General features: G+C 41.6%; 1 protein-coding gene and 2 long non-coding RNA genes across 3 annotated transcripts in view; 2 read left to right on the top strand and 1 right to left on the bottom strand.

Annotated features, from left to right (window-relative positions):
• The first annotated feature begins 978 nt into the window (after positions 1-978).
• LOC138966601 (uncharacterized) overlaps positions 979-17,636 on the top strand; it is a 24,472-nt gene continuing 7,814 nt past the window's right edge. Inside the window, exon 1 of the mRNA XM_070338883.1 lies at positions 979-1,296. The gene's annotated coding sequence lies outside the window, so the exon portion shown is untranslated. The remainder of the gene's footprint in view (positions 1,297-17,636) is intronic.
• On the top strand, positions 1,890-4,088 carry LOC138966600 (uncharacterized). The gene is made up of 3 exons (XR_011455724.1): positions 1,890-2,222; positions 2,577-2,731; positions 3,253-4,088. It is a non-coding gene; the product is annotated as an uncharacterized lncRNA (long non-coding RNA).
• Positions 4,401-6,603, bottom strand: LOC138966599 (uncharacterized). The gene is made up of 3 exons (XR_011455723.1): positions 6,422-6,603; positions 5,678-5,945; positions 4,401-4,955 (listed from the first exon to the last, which is right to left on the bottom strand). It is a non-coding gene; the product is annotated as an uncharacterized lncRNA (long non-coding RNA).

The raw sequence follows: 17,636 nt of genomic DNA, 5'->3' as shown, positions 1-17,636 counted from the left end.
AGAGAGAGAGAGAGAGAGAGAGAGAGACTAACAGAGAGAGACGGAGTGAGAGAGAGAAATAGCAGGGGGTAGGGGGGGAGGGGGGGGGGGGAGACTGAAAAAAAAAGAAAAAGAGGGGACGGGGGGTAGACCACATAAATAGCCTTCTTTTATGAAGAGGTAAATATAAAGGTAGAAGCAAAGTCAGGGAGAAGATGGAAAGAGCGAGACAGACAGACGGTTCGGAACATCAACATATGGCCGACAGAACAACAGGCGCTAGGAATTGAAAGTCGATGATATATTATATTGAATTTCCCCACATTATGGTTAAATGTGTGTGTGTGTGTGTGTGTGTGTGTGTTTGTGTGTGTGTGTGTTTGTGTGTGTGTGTGTGTGTGTGTTTGTGTGTGTGTGAGTATGTGTGTGTGTAGGGATGGGGTAAATATGACAAAAGTTGGCCATGATGGGCAAAATTGCGGAGTCACCATTTTATTGGCCCTTAAGACAGACAGACAAACATCCAGTATCTAAATCAGGAAGAGGTCATGTGTGAACGAATAAAAATAACTTTGTAAAAAATCGTAGCAGTAGAAGTAGTAGTTGCAAAATCGAAATTAAATTATGGACACAACCATTTTTACAGATATGCAGCCAGACAATGGACACAAAAAACTACTAGTTTTACTGCAGTAAAACTGAATAGTGTCATCATCCGCCAAGGATACTTTTCGGTATAATGTTTAGTTTCAGTAAAAAACAAAAACTAAAAAAAACCTAAAAAAACATTATCATAGTTTGGAAGTTTTCACAACAAATTGCCGAAGGGGTGGGTGGGGGTGGGGGAGGCGACAATTGACTGATAGACAGACGTACGAACGAACGGATGGACGAACACCAACAGCTTCTCGCTTAGCTATGCGAGCGTGTAGCTAACTTATCGCGAGATCTCGCGTGAGTGCGCAGACCCAAATGAGGAACTGGTAGTTACTTCCCGTGGTTCGCTAACAAACTCTAACTCTTTTCTTCGTGCGCCTGTGTTACGCCGTAACATGAGTAGCCGACCGGCCACAAGCATGAAGCCAGAGCTGCAACAGTGCTAGACAGAAGAGGTGTTACTGCGAGAGAGACAGAGAGACGATAAATAATTCTTTGTGCAAAGGGCGAGGAAGAGTTTGCCTCCATATCTGCCTGTTTGTTCAGATCAAAGTTGTGGAGAATGTGCTGCAGCTAATAATTCTCGCCGGAAAACTTTAGTTTCGAAAAGTTTTGTGATCTGTGATTTCTGACTTGCGGCAACTGATCTGCAGCATCGAGGTGAGTTTCTGACAAGTTCAGTTTCTTGCAAGTTGTTTCAACTAATGTCGTTTATATGAGTGTCAGTGTTAGCCTCTTTCCTCTAGCACTGTCTGGAGAATGTTATATATTAAGGCTTCCCGTCATTTAGTTTTATCTGCAGAGGAAAGAGGTTCAGCCCATTATTACTTGTGAACATAGTGTTGTCTTTGTGTGTTGTTGCAAAACTTGAAAGTTCTTTCTCTTGATGTGCTAAAACTTTTCCCAGAATCTGTTTGAGATGTTGTTGTTTTTTGTATCAGTTGAAATGATTGTACATATTATTGCTTCTCTCTGAACGCAACTGACGAAGTTCAAGTCTGGATGTGAAAATCTATAGAGATCTGGAAAATTTAGTCTGTTGATTTGACTTGCACATTTAATCATTTAGTGTCGAAAAAAGAGCGGTACATTTATGGAACGTTGCGTAAACGATAGAATATAACCATCGAAGTACTTCTTTATTCCTAATTTGTGAACGTTAATGGCAGAAAATAAGAATAACTTCGATTGTTATATTTTGTCGTTTACGCAACGTTCCACAAATGAACCGTCGCTGCGTACACGACAAATACACCACTAAACAGTTCCGACGTTTACATGGAACAAAGAAGGAAAATCACGTGACCGCACAGACGCCTCTCATTGGCTGCGTCATTTTTTCGAGGAAACAAATCGTCTGCAACACAGATTTGCGTATGTTCTGCGACTGACGAGTCAGACACTTGTGTTTATTTTGTTGTTTTGTCGATGTAAATTCAGCGATTATCGATTTTAACAATGGCATGTCACTGCCCGATGATTGATTGTGACAACGGAAGCTACCGTCTTCAAAATGGAAAGCTAAACTTAGCAAAATTCACCAGGTTCCACACGAGTCTGTGCTGTTCATGCCAACCACCGTTCAGGTAAGCGCAACACTGTAACAGTTCTTGATCAACTTATTTTATTGCCTGACATTCATGCGATTTATTGTTTTTTTCTGCAAATTCCATAGCATGATTACAAAACCGTTTAGCTAGACCTGCATTTATACAGCTTTGAACGTTACAAAAACTGCACACCGGCACTGCATGAAATACTTGTTTGAATCTGCCGTGCATGAGATCAAAAAATGTGGCTCACTTTCTGTGTCAGTCAGTGTGTTTCCGTTTCTTGTTTTTTTTGTTTTACTTCATGTTGCTGTGATTAAAAAGCAATAAACATTGCTTTGTAGAGCCATAAATTGTTAAATCTGATATGCATCTGTCTGTTTTCAACAGCTTGCATCCGCATCCAACACACAAGAAGAACCCAGCACAAGCTTCTTTTTTTTTCACCTGCAAGGGTTTGTTCTCAACACTTTCTTGATGGCACACCAACTGCAGAGAACTCTTTCCCAACACAAAACTTGGGATACCCTGGATTTCAACACAGAGTAAGTTGTTTTTTTTAAATAACTTTCTTGTTATATTTTGTGTGTGTACGCAGTAAAGAAGATGGGAAGGTGTTGAATGTATTTGTTCACACATGCTGTTCCTAGTATCACTATGATGTGTCTGTGCCTTACAGCTTGAGTGATTTAATTGACTTTTCGTCTGTTCGTGTGTTTTGAAATCTGAACACGAATGAATATCAATCAATATCAATATATGAGGCTTATGAATGTGGGAAGCCAAGCTAAGTTTTATGTGGGTGGTTTGTTTCCAGAGTGCGATTTGATCAACATTAGGAGAGCTCTCCATAGAAGCCAAAGGAACAAAAACAAGTGTACCGGGGAAAGGGGGAGTTCTGTATTGCACTGAAAATGACTACAGTGGGTCCAAATGACCACCTTTATAAGTTGAAGTTGGGGGCATTGAACCCAAACGGACAACATAATTATGTGGAGAACCCTGCATGAAGATGTAATACTACCATAAATACTGACAGAATGAACCCTGTTTGGCAATGTTTCAGACAGCAAGAGTGCTGATAGACATACCCCGACCAGAGCATCGGCTAGGCAGAAGAAAATGGGCAATGCGAGATCTGGAATTCCAGTTTGAGACGTGCCAGGCCCAAGGATCATCAAGGGAGAGGAATGGTGCAGCTAGTTGATTGCCAGAAAAGTGTGACTCTAGCCCTGAACAAGACCCATTCACAACAGAAACATTTCTGGGTGCTCTTGTTTTTGCTTATTTCAAGTGTTGATAGTTTTTTTTGTATAAGCAGATGCCAACTTAATGCACACCCGTTATGCGCAATCTTATTGCAATGATTAAGCTGACTAAGGAGAACAATAGACTGATGTTCAAACTACAGATTGCAAACATGGCTAAGAAAAAGAACGCAGACAGGAAAAATCCATGGTTATTCAGAAATCTGATTTCTCGCAGAACATATCATATTGCACTGGTATAGCCACGACCAGTCTCTTACAATTAATTCATGGTGTTAGTGTCACCCTTTGCAACAAGAAGATGGCAGGAAAAAGTCAAAAATTCTAAAAAGACAAGAATTTTTAGCGATCAACCAATGAGTATTGACCCTAAACGTTATAGTATAGATGAGATGTTGTTTATGCAACAGAGACGAGGATTAGACCTTCAGGATCTAGCCTATCGGTTTCGCTAATAATTTGTAGAATAAAGTACATGTCACCAGAGTGGCCAAGAGCAACCTTAAACAATTTACTGGTTTGTTTTCATTTGTTTGAATGTTTTTCTCTTCTTCCTGCGCACAGTCTTCTCTCCATAATTTTCATGTCCCCTGTGCATACCATAACATGTTCTGAGGAAAAATTTTTGTTTGGCTCACTTTCTGTGTGTGTCGTTGATGTTTGTATGATGCAATGAGTGTGTCAGAACAAAATCTGAGTTCTCGTACTTTGAAAGGGAGAATGAGAGACAAGACAAAGCATTACAGCACAAAGTCAAACATATCAGCACTTGCAAACAAAATGCACACAATACAGTCAGCTCAAAAAACTTTACTTATGTTGATAAACGTTATCACTAGCAGCAGATCAAATCTGATGACTTCATCCACTTGGCAATGAACATATTGGGAAGAAAGATATCTAGTTTTATATATTTATATATATATATATACCAAAAACACACATGTAGGACAGTAAAAGTCATATCTATAATGGTGTACACAGGAGCCTTCCTTTTCAGAACTCCAAACAATAATCTGATAAAAAAAATTCCACTACAGAAAAAGAGGGAGTCTTAAAATGTAGGAAAATTTACATAGGTTTTGACAAGACAAACATTCATATTTTAGATGCGACCCACCCTACTACCTTTCAGGCTGAAAACTTACAGAAATGAAGCAGCTGTTCAACAATGTTGCTCTGCCCATTACATGTGTAACGAGTAGAGCTTAATGCCTGGATCTGGCAAAGCTTTTACATGAGTTGACAAATTGTTGAAATTATTAGAGTCGTCAGGATTGTTTACTTTGTGGAAGGGTTGCTCTCCTTGTTTATCTGTGTGGTTTCATAGTTAAGAGGAAAAAGCTGAACAGGAGGTTGTGATGGCTGGCTCTGGGTAACAGGTGGTTGTGATGGCTGACTCTTGGAGACAGGTAGAAGTCTCTTTCTGGTTTTGACAAAGATGCAATCAGGGGCTTCCTCCTCCAAAATGACTTGCAGCCTGTTGCATATGGTCAAGACACTGCCAAAAGGGAGAAAAAAAGAAAATAATCAATAATTATGAGAAAGAAGACAACAACTTTTACTAAAGCATTATTTAGGACAATTTACCAAGTTGTACATAACAAATTGCTCACAAATTTGAGTGCAACTTGCATGAAGAGCATTGCAAAATTAAGACAGTTGCAGGGATGGCCAGATCTCAAAATCTTAACTTGCCAGACAGGTGAGTCATTTCAAGAAAGTCCAGTCCACCAAAATGAATTGCTTGCCGGGTACAAACCACAGTTGCTATAACTGCATTGTTTATATAACGTTTTGAAACTAGAGTATACAACCAGAAGTGTTGCATTTGACGAGAATTTTCACTAGCCAACCAGGCGAGTTGCCAAGCGGTTTTAACTAGCACAGCGGATTTTTTGTACTCGCCCCTGGCCATTAGTCAGATGATTTGATCATCCTTGAATTTAGAAAGTCGGTTCAGTCATTGCTGATTAACTGTATCACTATCAGTATCACTGCACTTTTCAAAAATTATATGTATATGACAGCGACAGGCATAATTTTAGTGTGTATTATTATTAATACTAGTATGCTGGTTTTTCAGATTTTGACACATTCCCTGTTCACTGAAACCAAAATGTTGTTAGGCTGCACTGCCATCTTGCAATTCAACTTGAACCATTCTCTTTTTCAAAAGTAAAGTGCAAATATGACATTTAAAAAAGTAGAGAGGTTTCCTACCTGTAAGCCTTTCCTCCTTAAAACTCGTTGACGAGGCGATGCATGAGGTCGAGCTCACACTCACAGGCAGCCGGCGATGAAGACGCTTGGCCACAGGAATCGCCCATCTTGCTGCCTTTCAATCCAGTTGTGATGATGAATGGATCAGGATAAAGCACCCCTTTCACATACAACTTCTGCTTGTACTCCCGAAGAAGCACCCTCTCTGCATTTTCTGCTTCACGGTCGACAGGAATCCCATCTCCCAAGTTCCAAAGCAGGAAAAGCTCTAAAACAAAAAGGCCTTGAGATCAAATCACAGTTTTTCGCACCTGTGGAAGGCATTCTTTTTCCCCCTCATAACCATTTTGTATGTAAACGTACAAAATACTCACTGACTCAGCCTGAGGTAAGCTTAGCAGCTATACAAACTGGCAGTGGCAACTTAGTATGCATGTTTGTTGTTTCTTATCTTACCCACACGTCAGATTGAAAATGGAAAACTTTTGCATGTACACTATCGCAACATGCATCACGAATCGGAATGTAGTTATGCTTCATAGTAAGTTAGATTCCGTGGGCAGACCAACGGCACTTATTCAAGTTTTTGACTTTAATCAACTGAAAAGTTAAGCGTATCTGAAGAGAGAGCACTTACTAAGTTAACTGTTAGTGTTACAACTTACAGGGCGGAAAACCGGTCTTGGGAATGAACAACACATCGCATCATTGCAAAGAGTAAATAAGGAAATAAATAAAACTTACCTAGCTACAAGTTCCTCGTGTGCACCTTCCACACTCGTTTTCCGTACACACGACAAGGTTTTCGATGCTTCAGTGCTCCACAGTCGCACCTTCTGGATGGAAATCTCGCTCAAATCGCACATGTTTCAAGTTGCTGAGAAGCTAGCACGACGCGTTGTTTACTCGAAAAAAATGCTACGCATGCGCACTGTCGCAATGGCCGCGGAACTGTTTAGTGGTGTATTATAACAATCGAAGTACTTCTTTATTCTTAATTTTTGAACGTTAATGGCTGCCTGCCTGTTTCGGTATAAATCAGTGTCAAGATATATGTTTCGCTTGTAATAATAATAATAAGCTTAAAGGTATTTATAGGGCGCAAACCCTAAAATAGTTCTAAGCGCCTTACAATCTTAAATATAATCATCTTAATAACAGCAACAATACGGCACAACGAAAGCGCCTTAAATCGATCTTAAACATAATAATCTTAATAACAGTAATAATTTCACATTTAAAAACAAATAAACTTTAAATAAATGCAACACAATCACGTACACAATACACAATTCAAATGACTCTATCGTTATCAACAACAATCTCAGATGTTCGCTACATAATGATGGGACACTTTCCCACACGCACACACATACACGCGCATACACACACAGTGACACACTTATGTCAGAAAAATAGATCGTGGGAAAGTGTCACGTGCACTGGTCATGCACAGCCAGACACATTCAGACAGATATAGACACACTAACACGAAATGAGATTTATTAATGACACACAAACCCTAACAAACGGAGATAGACAGACAGACATAGATAAAGCACACAGACACAGTCACTGACAGACAGACACAGACAGACAGACAGACATTTTTATACAGGGTCCACAGAAACAAACATTAACACACACACACACGAACACACACGAACACTCTCTCTCTCTCTCTCTCTCTCTCTCTCTCTCTCTCTCTCTCTCTCTCTCTCTCTCTCTCTCTGTGTCTCTCTCTCTCTCTCTCTCTCTCTCTCTCTCTCTCACACACACACACACACTCAGCGGCAGATTGAGTTCCATGCATGAACAGTTTTCAGCCTTCACTAATAGTTACACTGCTTTCACGACTACGCACACTGCAGTTGTCCATTTGCATTCGCTAATTTGTCATAATTAATGTCACAACCCGTCCGACATAAGGTTCATCTGTACTCATTCATCGCCTACTGTCCTAGTTTAGTTTTCCCTAATCTACGAGTGAGAGGGGAGATGAGGGAGTGAGGATGGCTGGAGGGGGGGGGGGGGGGGGGGGGGCGGATGTGGGTGGGGTTGGGAGAAGGAGAGTGTGTGTGTGTGTGTGTGTGTGTGTGTGTCTGTGTGTCTATGTGTGTGTGTCTGTGTGTCTATGTGTGTGTGTCTGTGTGTCTATGAGTGTGTGTGTGTGTGTGTCTATGTGTGTGTGTGTGTGTGTGTGTGTGTGTGTCGGTGATGTGTGTGTGTGTGTGTCGGTGGTGTGGTGCGTGCGCGCGTGCGTCAGTGTGTGTGGTTGTGGCAGAAATCATATGAGTGCATACGGAGATAATGGACTGTGTTAGTTCAAACGACCCGAGTCCCATACGTCACGATTTTCTGTCGTCAGCTCAGAATGCTTCCCCCAGTAACAATGAAAGGGCACAGTCCTTCCCGCACGAAGAAATTGGCTCACCATCTCAGAGCTCACCAAGTATGTACAGGGAATGAGACCATAGCGCCACTTGAACACATACCTAAACACTGAATCAAAAGCATCAATGCTTTCTGTACAGAGTGACAATTATTTTGTAATGCCTCGATTTCTCAAAAACCACTACATGTAGTTTCAATCTGGGAAATGAATTTGAGTCAAACCTGAAAATGTAGGCTACACGGGAAACAGTCAGCATTTTATTTTGGTGTGTGTCCATGTAGAATGATGTTTTGCGAATGTAAAAAAAACCAACAACCGGTAGATCTATAAGACGTGCAAGTCACTTAATCGCAGCCGTTGTCGTCGTCGTCGTCGTCGTCGTCGTTGTCATTCCGCTGTTATTTTATTTAAACTTCTTCACCATTTTATTCGTAGTATTTAACCATCATCTGCATTTGCCACACGAACAGCAATATACGCGAACAGCAAATAAACATGGACAACCTGTGTACCCAGACATACACATGCAGCCAACCTAAGATCAGTCTTTAGAATACAGGCAGGCGCATTGGCGGCATTTACTACAACGCTACAGAGACTGATCATTCTCCAGATCCCCAGTTTGCACCAGTCCTGCACGTTGTATTATTTTTGCATCATTGTGTGTGTGTTTTTTAAATGTCGACGGGGTTTGGGAGGAAGTGAGAGGGAGGCCGGAGGGAAGGGACATGCCTTCATTTTTTCTTACAGTTTTAGGATCTCGTGCCTGAGATTAATATTTTACTATCAACTGCGTTGTGTTTCACACGCGTGTACACGCACGCATGTAAACACGCACACACACTCACTCTTTATCTGTCTGTCTGTCTGTCTGTGTCTCTCTTTCTATCTCTCCTTCCCTCTCACGCCCTCTCCCCCCCTCTCTCTCTCTCTCTCTTTTTTGGGGGATCTCTCTATGTCTCTGTCTCTATCACTCTCTCTATCACTCTCTCTCTCAGTCTATCTCTGTCTGTCTCTCTCTCTCTCTCCGGCCCCCGCTCTCTCTCTCTCTCTCTCTCCCGGTCTCTCTCTCTCCGGCCCCCGCTCTCTCTCTCTCTCTCTCTCTCTCTCTCTCTCTCTCTCTCTCTCTCTCTCTCTCTCTCTCTCTCTCTCTCTCTCTCTCTCTCTCTCTCTCTCTCGAAACTGTCAAACTTATTAGTTCATTTCTCACCGGCAGACAACAAACTGTACTAACAAACGCCTCGGCGTCGAGCATGCAAGAAGTAAAATACGGTGTACCACAAGGATCGGTTTTAGGACCCCTCCTCTTCTCTATATACATTAATGACCTCCCCCTACATATTCAAAATGTATGTGAACTTTTTGCAGATGACACCACAATTCACTCCAGCGACACAAATGTAACTCGCTTATCAGAATCACTTCAAAGGAGTTTAAACCAGTTGACAGAGTGGACTGAACTAAACCATATGTCTCTTAACCCAAAGAAAACCAAATATATGGTCATAACAACAAGACAAAAACGCCAGAATATTTGTTCAGCTGGTCCTGCTTTAATGATAGATGGTGAAATAGTGGAAAAAGTCTACCATTACAAACTGCTGGGTGTTAATATTGATAACAACTTGTCTTGGTCAACCCACATAGAGCAACTTAGTAAAGTGGTGTCAAAGAAAGTGTATCTCTTATCTAGAATTAAACACTTCCTGAACTGCCACACCAGAAAGTTATTCTTCATTGCTCATATTCAATCTGTTATTGATTACGCATCCACTCTATGGGACTCCGCAAGTGAAAATTCCTTAAAACCACTCAGCAGATTACATAAAAGAGCGCTAAAAGTAGTATTACTAAAGCACACTACCCTCACAGAGTTAGACTACATACATTTAGGGATCTTACCTCTAAAGTCAAGACTGCTTTTTAACAAAGGAATCTTTATGCATAAAATTATATCCGAAACTCTACCCCAAACCATTTGTTCAAAGTTCTCTTTGAAGAATTCACACCACCTTATGAAATTTAACACTCCTCTTCCTAGGATAGACTTATTTAAGTCTAGTCTAGTTTATTCAGGTGGCCGTCTCTGGAACGCTCTTCCGAATGCCTTACGGGAAGCTACCAGCACAGATTCTTTCAAAAACAAATATATATCCCATTTAATGAAAATAGTATATTCTTGATTGTTATGTCCTTTGGGACACAGTCACTCATTTTTGATTTATTGTTTTGTTCACGAAATTATGATGTTCTGCATAATATCCATTGTCTTGCAGAGTTGATGTACTATTGCATAGTATTCTGACTCTATTTGACTTGCAAATTTTTGCTTTGCACCTTGTCATGAACATTTATAAACTACAATGTTTCATATGTTTAATTATGTAAGTATGTAGTAGTAGTTATTATAGTAGATTTAGTCCCTCTTTAGGGCGAGGGCCAGATGCAAAAAAGTATACCAATGCTTATTCTGTTACCCTCGTAAAATAAAGAATTGTCATTGTCATTGTCATTGTCATTGTCTCTCTCTCTCTCTCTCTCTCTCTCTCTCTCTCTCTCTCTCTCTCTCTCTCTCTCTCTCTCTCCTCTCTCTCCCTCTCTCTCTCTCTTTCTCTCTCTCCCTCACCCCAAAGAGCGGCCTACACAGAACAACCTCCGTACCTAGACGGTTACCTCCACATGTGAATAGCCTACCTGAAAACGTTTCCCCGAACATCCGCCCTTGAACTAGGCGAGGCTGGCCGTTAATTCATGACTGAGCAATTTCGGGATGCACCATTAGGACTGAAAAGTAACTTGGGAGAAAGCTTTTATTCATGGTCAAGCCTTAAAGGTGTGCTTCTTCTTCTTCTGCGTTCGTGGGCTGAAACGCCCACGTACACTCCTGTTTTTTGCACGAGTGGAATTTTACGTGTATGACCGTTTTTTACCCCGCCATTTAGGCAGCCATACGCCGTTTTTGGAGGAAGCATGCTGGGTATTTTCGTGTTTCTATAACCCACCGAACTCTGACATGGATTACAGGATCTTTTTCGTGCGCACTTGGTCTTGTGCTTGCGTGTACACACGGGGGTGTTCGGACACCGAGGAGAGTCTGCACACAAAGTTGACTCTGAGAAATAAATCTCTCGCCGAACGTGGGGACGAACTCACGCTGACAGCGGCCAACTGGATACAAATCCAGCGCGCTACCGACTGAGCTACATCCCCGCCCTTAAAGGTGTGCTATCTAAGAAGCTATTTTAGGGAAAGTTTTGTGGCTAACGGGGCCTTTACAAGTTCAAGGGACATTGAGTCGCTGTGCTGTAATTAAGACATCCTTGTAATTATTTGCTTGATAATGCTGTAAAAAATATGTTAATCAATTAAATGAATTTTAATCGGCGAACGGTTTTCTTCGTCCGTTTTTCGTCAGGAGTCCCGACTTCAGATCATTGTCATATTTTATTTAGTCCTGGTGGGTACTCATTCGTCGAAGCTGATTAAAAAAAAAAACACCCGTTGGATTCAGGAATAAAAACCTGTAATTAAGCAACCCCATGCACATGCCGTGTTGTACTGAGCGTACAAAGCGTAAACCAACCAACTACAAGAGAACACCGCACTGTCTTGGTCTCGAAAGATTACCCAATGCAGCGTTTCGAGCGCTCAAAAAACTGATTTGACCGTATTCCTGGTCAGTGCCAGTGGTGACATAATTATTTCCCACCCCTTACCCAAACTGTACGGCACTTGGTGCGATTAGAGACCGTCGTTGGTCCTTCCCGTGTCAAAGACTGTTTACTGACACAAGCTTTTACACTGGAAAAGAGCCAACATCCTCCTTTCTCACACACGCCCAAAAACTACAACATGGTTGGTTCCATCCTGAACTCAGGTCAAAATGAGTTCGGCTCATTCTCTCCCTGACAGGATGCCTTGAGTTTTCTTGTCTGGCAAGGAAACCGATTTTTTTAATTTTTTTTTTTTTTACATATTTAGAGCTTTTTGTAATGTATTATTGATATAAGCAGATTCGCGATCGTCGATAATGATTTTTCGTGGTGTTTTGTAATTTTTAAATTACAAAGGAATTGATATGTAAGACAGTTTCAAGCGAGCTATTTTTCGCGGCTGTATTTACTGTGCAAACAACTCTAAATATGGCAAAAGTGTCACGTGATAATCAACCGTTTGGTTTCGGCACTCACTGGAGCAGACGATTTTTTCTGTAACCAGTTGACAGTGATGAAACCATATATTACGGTCTCCTTCCGGCAGCAGTCCCAAAATTTCGACTTGTTTTGACCTTAGAACGATGTCTTTATCATAACTGTGAAGAACAGAACGGAGATCACTGTCGAAGTCGGCCAATCTGCAATCATTTTCGTCTCGCGAACACTGATCTCAAATTTAGATCAGTGCTCGCGAAAACCATACGGGAGATAACTCTGTATTTTTGTTTTGACAGATTCGCGTAGGACTGTAGCGTCCGGTCAGGGAGAGAATGAGCCGAACTCATTTTGACCTGAGTTCAGGATGGGTTGGTTCATGTTCACAGTAGGATTTTTTGCACTAGTTTTGCACATTGACACCTAGTTGTCAGTTACCAACTTAGAATCAAAAACTAGAAAGTTTTATCATTGGAGCTTTTAATACTATAGAAATACAAAACGAAACATTTGATTTACTGGTATGTCGACTTAGCGGTCTTTGAAGTGGACGAACAAATAAAATATAATAAACAGAAAATGGACTTGGTTCAATTAGATGTCGGCGTTTCTTTGGTCTCAAGATTGAGAGTCAAAGGCCAAAGTAATGTAGCAAAAACTTTCCACTCTGCACCGAAAACGTCCTTGCTGTAGAGGTTTAGGTTCAAGTAAAAGGGTGGTCTTGCCTCACGCAAAAAAAAACATGAGACCCCCCCCCCCCCCCAACAAAAATCCAAAAAAATACTGGACAGATCTGTGGTGGTTTTTAATGGTAGTTTACACGGGAAAGAATGTATCTTTAAAAGCAAACTTCTTTATCTGTAAACAGCTCACCATTTTAGATAGTTCAGAATGCTGCCCCAAGTCACAATTGAATTAAGGCACAGTTTTTCCCGTACAAAGGAATTGGCTCACCATCTCAGAGCTTACCAGGTTTTTACATTGTATAAATGAAGACCAACCCTCTACTTAGACATATACCCAAAATCAACGCCCTGTCTGCTTGCTGTTCTGAATTGGAATTTTCTGTCTAAATTAATTTTTGTAAAAAAAAAAAAAAATTTCATCAAAAATTCCCATGATGCACGGAGAGCACCCAGCTTGTTCATTTTTTGGCTCACGAAGTGTAGCCTATGCGATGCTAACTTTTGTCTGTCTGTGCGTGCGTGCGTATGTATGTATGTATGTATGTATGTCTGTGGTAGAAACTTTAACATTTGAAGACGTCATATTACATTGACGTCACATTATGACGTACGAGGGTTAGACGTCACGCGATGGAATTACTGAAAGTCTCGGTGATTGCTATTTTGAGCGGGCCGAGACTATTTGGCAGTCGTGTCCATGTAAGTAGGCTACATGCAGACAGACAGATCTAGATCTAGTGTCTCGCTTTCTTGCACAGTTTCACCTATGCTCTTTCTGTGTGTGTGTGTGTGTGTGTGTGTGTGTGTGTGTGTGTGTGTGTGTGTGTGGGTGTGTATGTGTGTGTGTGTGTGTGTACTGTGTGTGTGTGTGTGACGGAGTGATTGAGTTTGTGTTACTGTTTGTCGATTTCTTACGTGAGCCTTGAAGGCTTCGCCTCTTGTTTTGGTATGTGACCAAGTGGAGGGATGGTCTTATCCCATGTAAAAGCCTGGTCAGATCTGTGGCGGTGTGCCAAACTCTTTACACGGAAAGGAGTGTGCCTTTGATGAAAAATTCGTGGTCTTCAACAGGGAAGGAAGAGAGAGAGGCCGGAGAACGGAAACACTGCTACATAACTCAACCTGTAGCACGTTAACTGTGTTGTTTAGTGCCTCCACTAAAATACTTGTACACAGCTTCTATACTGAAAGCCGTACTAGGATGTAGTTTTACTGTCGTTTCTTTCCCGCGCTGTGGTTAACTACCCTGCGTGTATTCAAGTGACAGGAACGGCGATTAAAGGCTGACCGAAACCACACTGAAATAGTAACCCTCTGCCTCTGACCCCTTCCTCCCCACAAGATCTGTGTTCCGGTACAAATTCCTATACCGGTGTTATTTCGATGTTGTTATTTGGTCGGTCTTACCGTGTGTTTATGTTTGTTTGTGTTTGTAATTTTTTTAATTTTACCAGTGGACCAACATTTTAGAATGAGATTCTGGCTTGGTAGTTTTATATACATGCAATGAAGCCATGCATGCATACGGCATCAGGTTGCTTAATTTTTAGTTTTTCGTGAGAAACATGAGGCGGTCTTCATGTTCTGCCTTCCGAGTCAGTGATTCATGGTCTCTATATCTTCCAAAATGTCCCAGCGAGTGTAGAAAATACCCTCCGATGGCACACTCGTTGCCATAATTTTATTCGGTTGTTTCCGTTGATCGTTACGGAAATGCACGCAGAATACCGGTTCGAACATGTGCGGCCCGAGAATTCAAACCGGTATTGTATTGGTTTAACCGTTTTGTTGTTGGTTTTGCTGTTGTTGTTTTTTGTTGTGTACTCCTGACCCATTCCTCCCCGCCACCCCATCCCTGCCTTGTTTTGCCTTTCTCCTGTACTTTAAAGCAGATTTGGGTGGCGTAGGCTATATTGTGTCTTCTGAACTCACCTGAAGATATTTTTCGAGCAAAAAGACTGAAGCCGTTGAAAGAGTCAAACATTTTTTTAAACAAATGTGACAGGGTGAACTGTCACCAGTATAAAAGATAACTATGTGTGAAGAATAGTTAGAGCAGAGCTGGAATTCTTAATTTGCATTTTGTTCCAGTAAATAAGAGCAAAGCAGTTCTAACATGGATGTTATTGTCCTCTACAGAGTCTGTATAATTATAATGTTGCCGATCAATTTATGTTTGTGTCAATTCTTGATAAATGAATAAAAATGTATTCTGTCATGCGCCTGTTTACATTCCATAACATAGAGCTGAAAAGGTTTCAGATTGCCCATTTATCTGCAGTTGGATACACTGTTTCTATTTCCGCTATGTTCCAATAGGAAGAGTTTCTTTGTCATTTCCGTCTGTTATTTTTGTCTCGCTGCGGGCGCAGTGTGGTGGTAAGACGTCGGTCTCTTGATTGGAAGATCGTGAGTTCGAATCCCAGCCGCGGCTGCCTGGTGGGTTAAGGGTGGAGATTTTTCCGATCTCCCAGGTCAGCTTATGTGCAGACCTGCAAGTGCCTTATCCCCCTTCGTGTGCACACGCTAAAGACGAAGTGCGCACGGCCCTGTAATCCATGTCAGAGTTCGGTGGGTTATTGAAACACGAAAATACCCAGCATGCTTCCCCCGAAATCGGCGTGTGCTGCCTGTCGGGGTAAAAACGGTCATACACGTAAAAACCCACTCATGCAAAAACATGAGTGAACGTGTGAGTTTCAGCTCATGAACGAAGAAGAAGAAGAAGGTCTCGTAGAATAGCCGATTATCATATTTGCATCTGTAGGTTAAATAGTTTTGACTGCGAGAGGACTAATAAGAGGTTAAGATCTGGAAAATGGAGTGTTTGTCCCCAGTTGCAGCAAATGGGTGTATCCCAAGTGTGTGTGTGTGTGTGTGTGTGTGTGTGTGCATAGATATAATTCAGATCTATGGTGTGTGTCAAGGTTTGTGCTTGTGGGGGCCCGGTAGCTCAGTTGGTAGAGCACTGGACTTGTGATCGGAAGGTCGCAGGATCGAATTCGGGCCGGGACGGACACGGGTCAACTTTATGTGCAGACCCAGAGACGGAAGCCATGTCCCACCCCCGTGTCATCACAATGGCACGTAAAAGACCTTGGTCATTCTGCCATAAGTGCAGGTGGCTGAATACACCTAAACACGTAGACACCTGGGTAGCGCGACTCTGTTGCTGCTAGCTTTCCACTGGGAGGAAGCGACCCGAATTTCCCAGCGATGGGACAATAAAGTAATGAAAATGAAAATGAAAAGAGCGGAAAAGGTATTGACTGAAGAAGTGCACGCTACAGACATAGAGGATTGTGGTAGTGTCTTTTCTGTGATAACGATTTAAAATAACATGTTTGTGTTAGTAGCTGTACCATCCGGCCTAGTAGGTCGGGTAGTCAGAGCGGAGGGGGGGACTTGAGAACAGAAGTAAGTTCGCCATGCCAGTATTCTTCTGCTGCTATTTTATTTCGTTGTGGTGAATGGAACAGTAAGAAAGACCTGTTTGTGTGTCAGTCTTCAGTAAGTCCAGAGGAGTCTGTGAACACATGCATTGCACAGACGTAGAGATAGATTCAACTTGATTATTTCATGAAAAAGGAGATAATTAAATATAATCTACCAACCTTAAAAAAAATAGTCCCCGGCTACACAAAGTTAAGGCTACTCAGTGTTTCGGTGGAGATTGTGTGATGCTAGAACTACCGGTGTCTCACGAGATAGCTACACTTTTGGCGCGAAAAGGCTGCACTGATGAGAGGTGAACCGCGGAAAGTATAACCCATGTATGCACAGTGTTAGATGTCGATCATTTCCAGAGCGACTGTGTAATTATCACTACAGTCTACTGCATTTAATTACAAAGACTACCAGTGTGTTCCTCGAAAATGACACTTTTTGTGCTAGCATGCTGATATATTTACTTGCTTACAGTGTCTTCTTACGCTCACAGGAAAACATTAGGCATACGACGTAAACATATACACGAGCTTTACATTTATGATCAAAATATGACATTTGACCTAGATCGAGTCAGACATTGTTCTATTAGACAGCGCCAGCTGTGTTGAATGTAATGTTTTGGTCAAAAATACAAATGACAGTTATAGGTATTGATCCATATTCAGTTTGGATTATTTTTATTTCATTTTACGATTTTGTCCAGCAGACCAAATAAGAGTTTTATTCGGACTTTATTTTGTCACATCACTCGAAGAAGGGAAATCCGAATGTTTAATCAATATCTTAACTAATGCATGAAGTCTTGGTTCTGAAATTCAAACGAACACTGACCTGACGGCTGCTACCAACCCGCAGCCTGTGCATGATGTCAGTATAAGTACCACGGCTGTAAAACCCCATCCAAATTAATGAAATCGTATCAGGTACAGCGACACAATAAGTTTGCTGTCATGGCAACGGGTAGTATGAACAGGTTTTTGTTGCAAATGTGTACTGGTCGGGTCTTATTTCCCAATGATAATAACTGCCCCACACTGAACGCTGCGTAATTCGTTACTTATGCGATACATTGGAATTGTATGACTTGTGCTGGTGTCACGAACTGAAAACTCTGCCTGAACAATCCTTCTCATTGCGGTCAATGCGCATGCGCTAACATGGGGAGATTAATCAGGTCAGTCGTGAACAACCTAACCCTAACCTAACCCTACCCCTTATCCTTACCCTAATCCTAACCCTAACCCTAACCCATGGTTCGTTCGGTCAATGGGTCGCAT

The sequence above is a fragment of the Littorina saxatilis genome, linkage group LG5, assembly GCF_037325665.1.
Source record: "Littorina saxatilis isolate snail1 linkage group LG5, US_GU_Lsax_2.0, whole genome shotgun sequence".
NCBI lineage: Eukaryota > Metazoa > Mollusca > Gastropoda > Littorinimorpha > Littorinidae > Littorina > Littorina saxatilis.
This window is presented reverse-complemented; position numbering and strand designations above follow the sequence as displayed.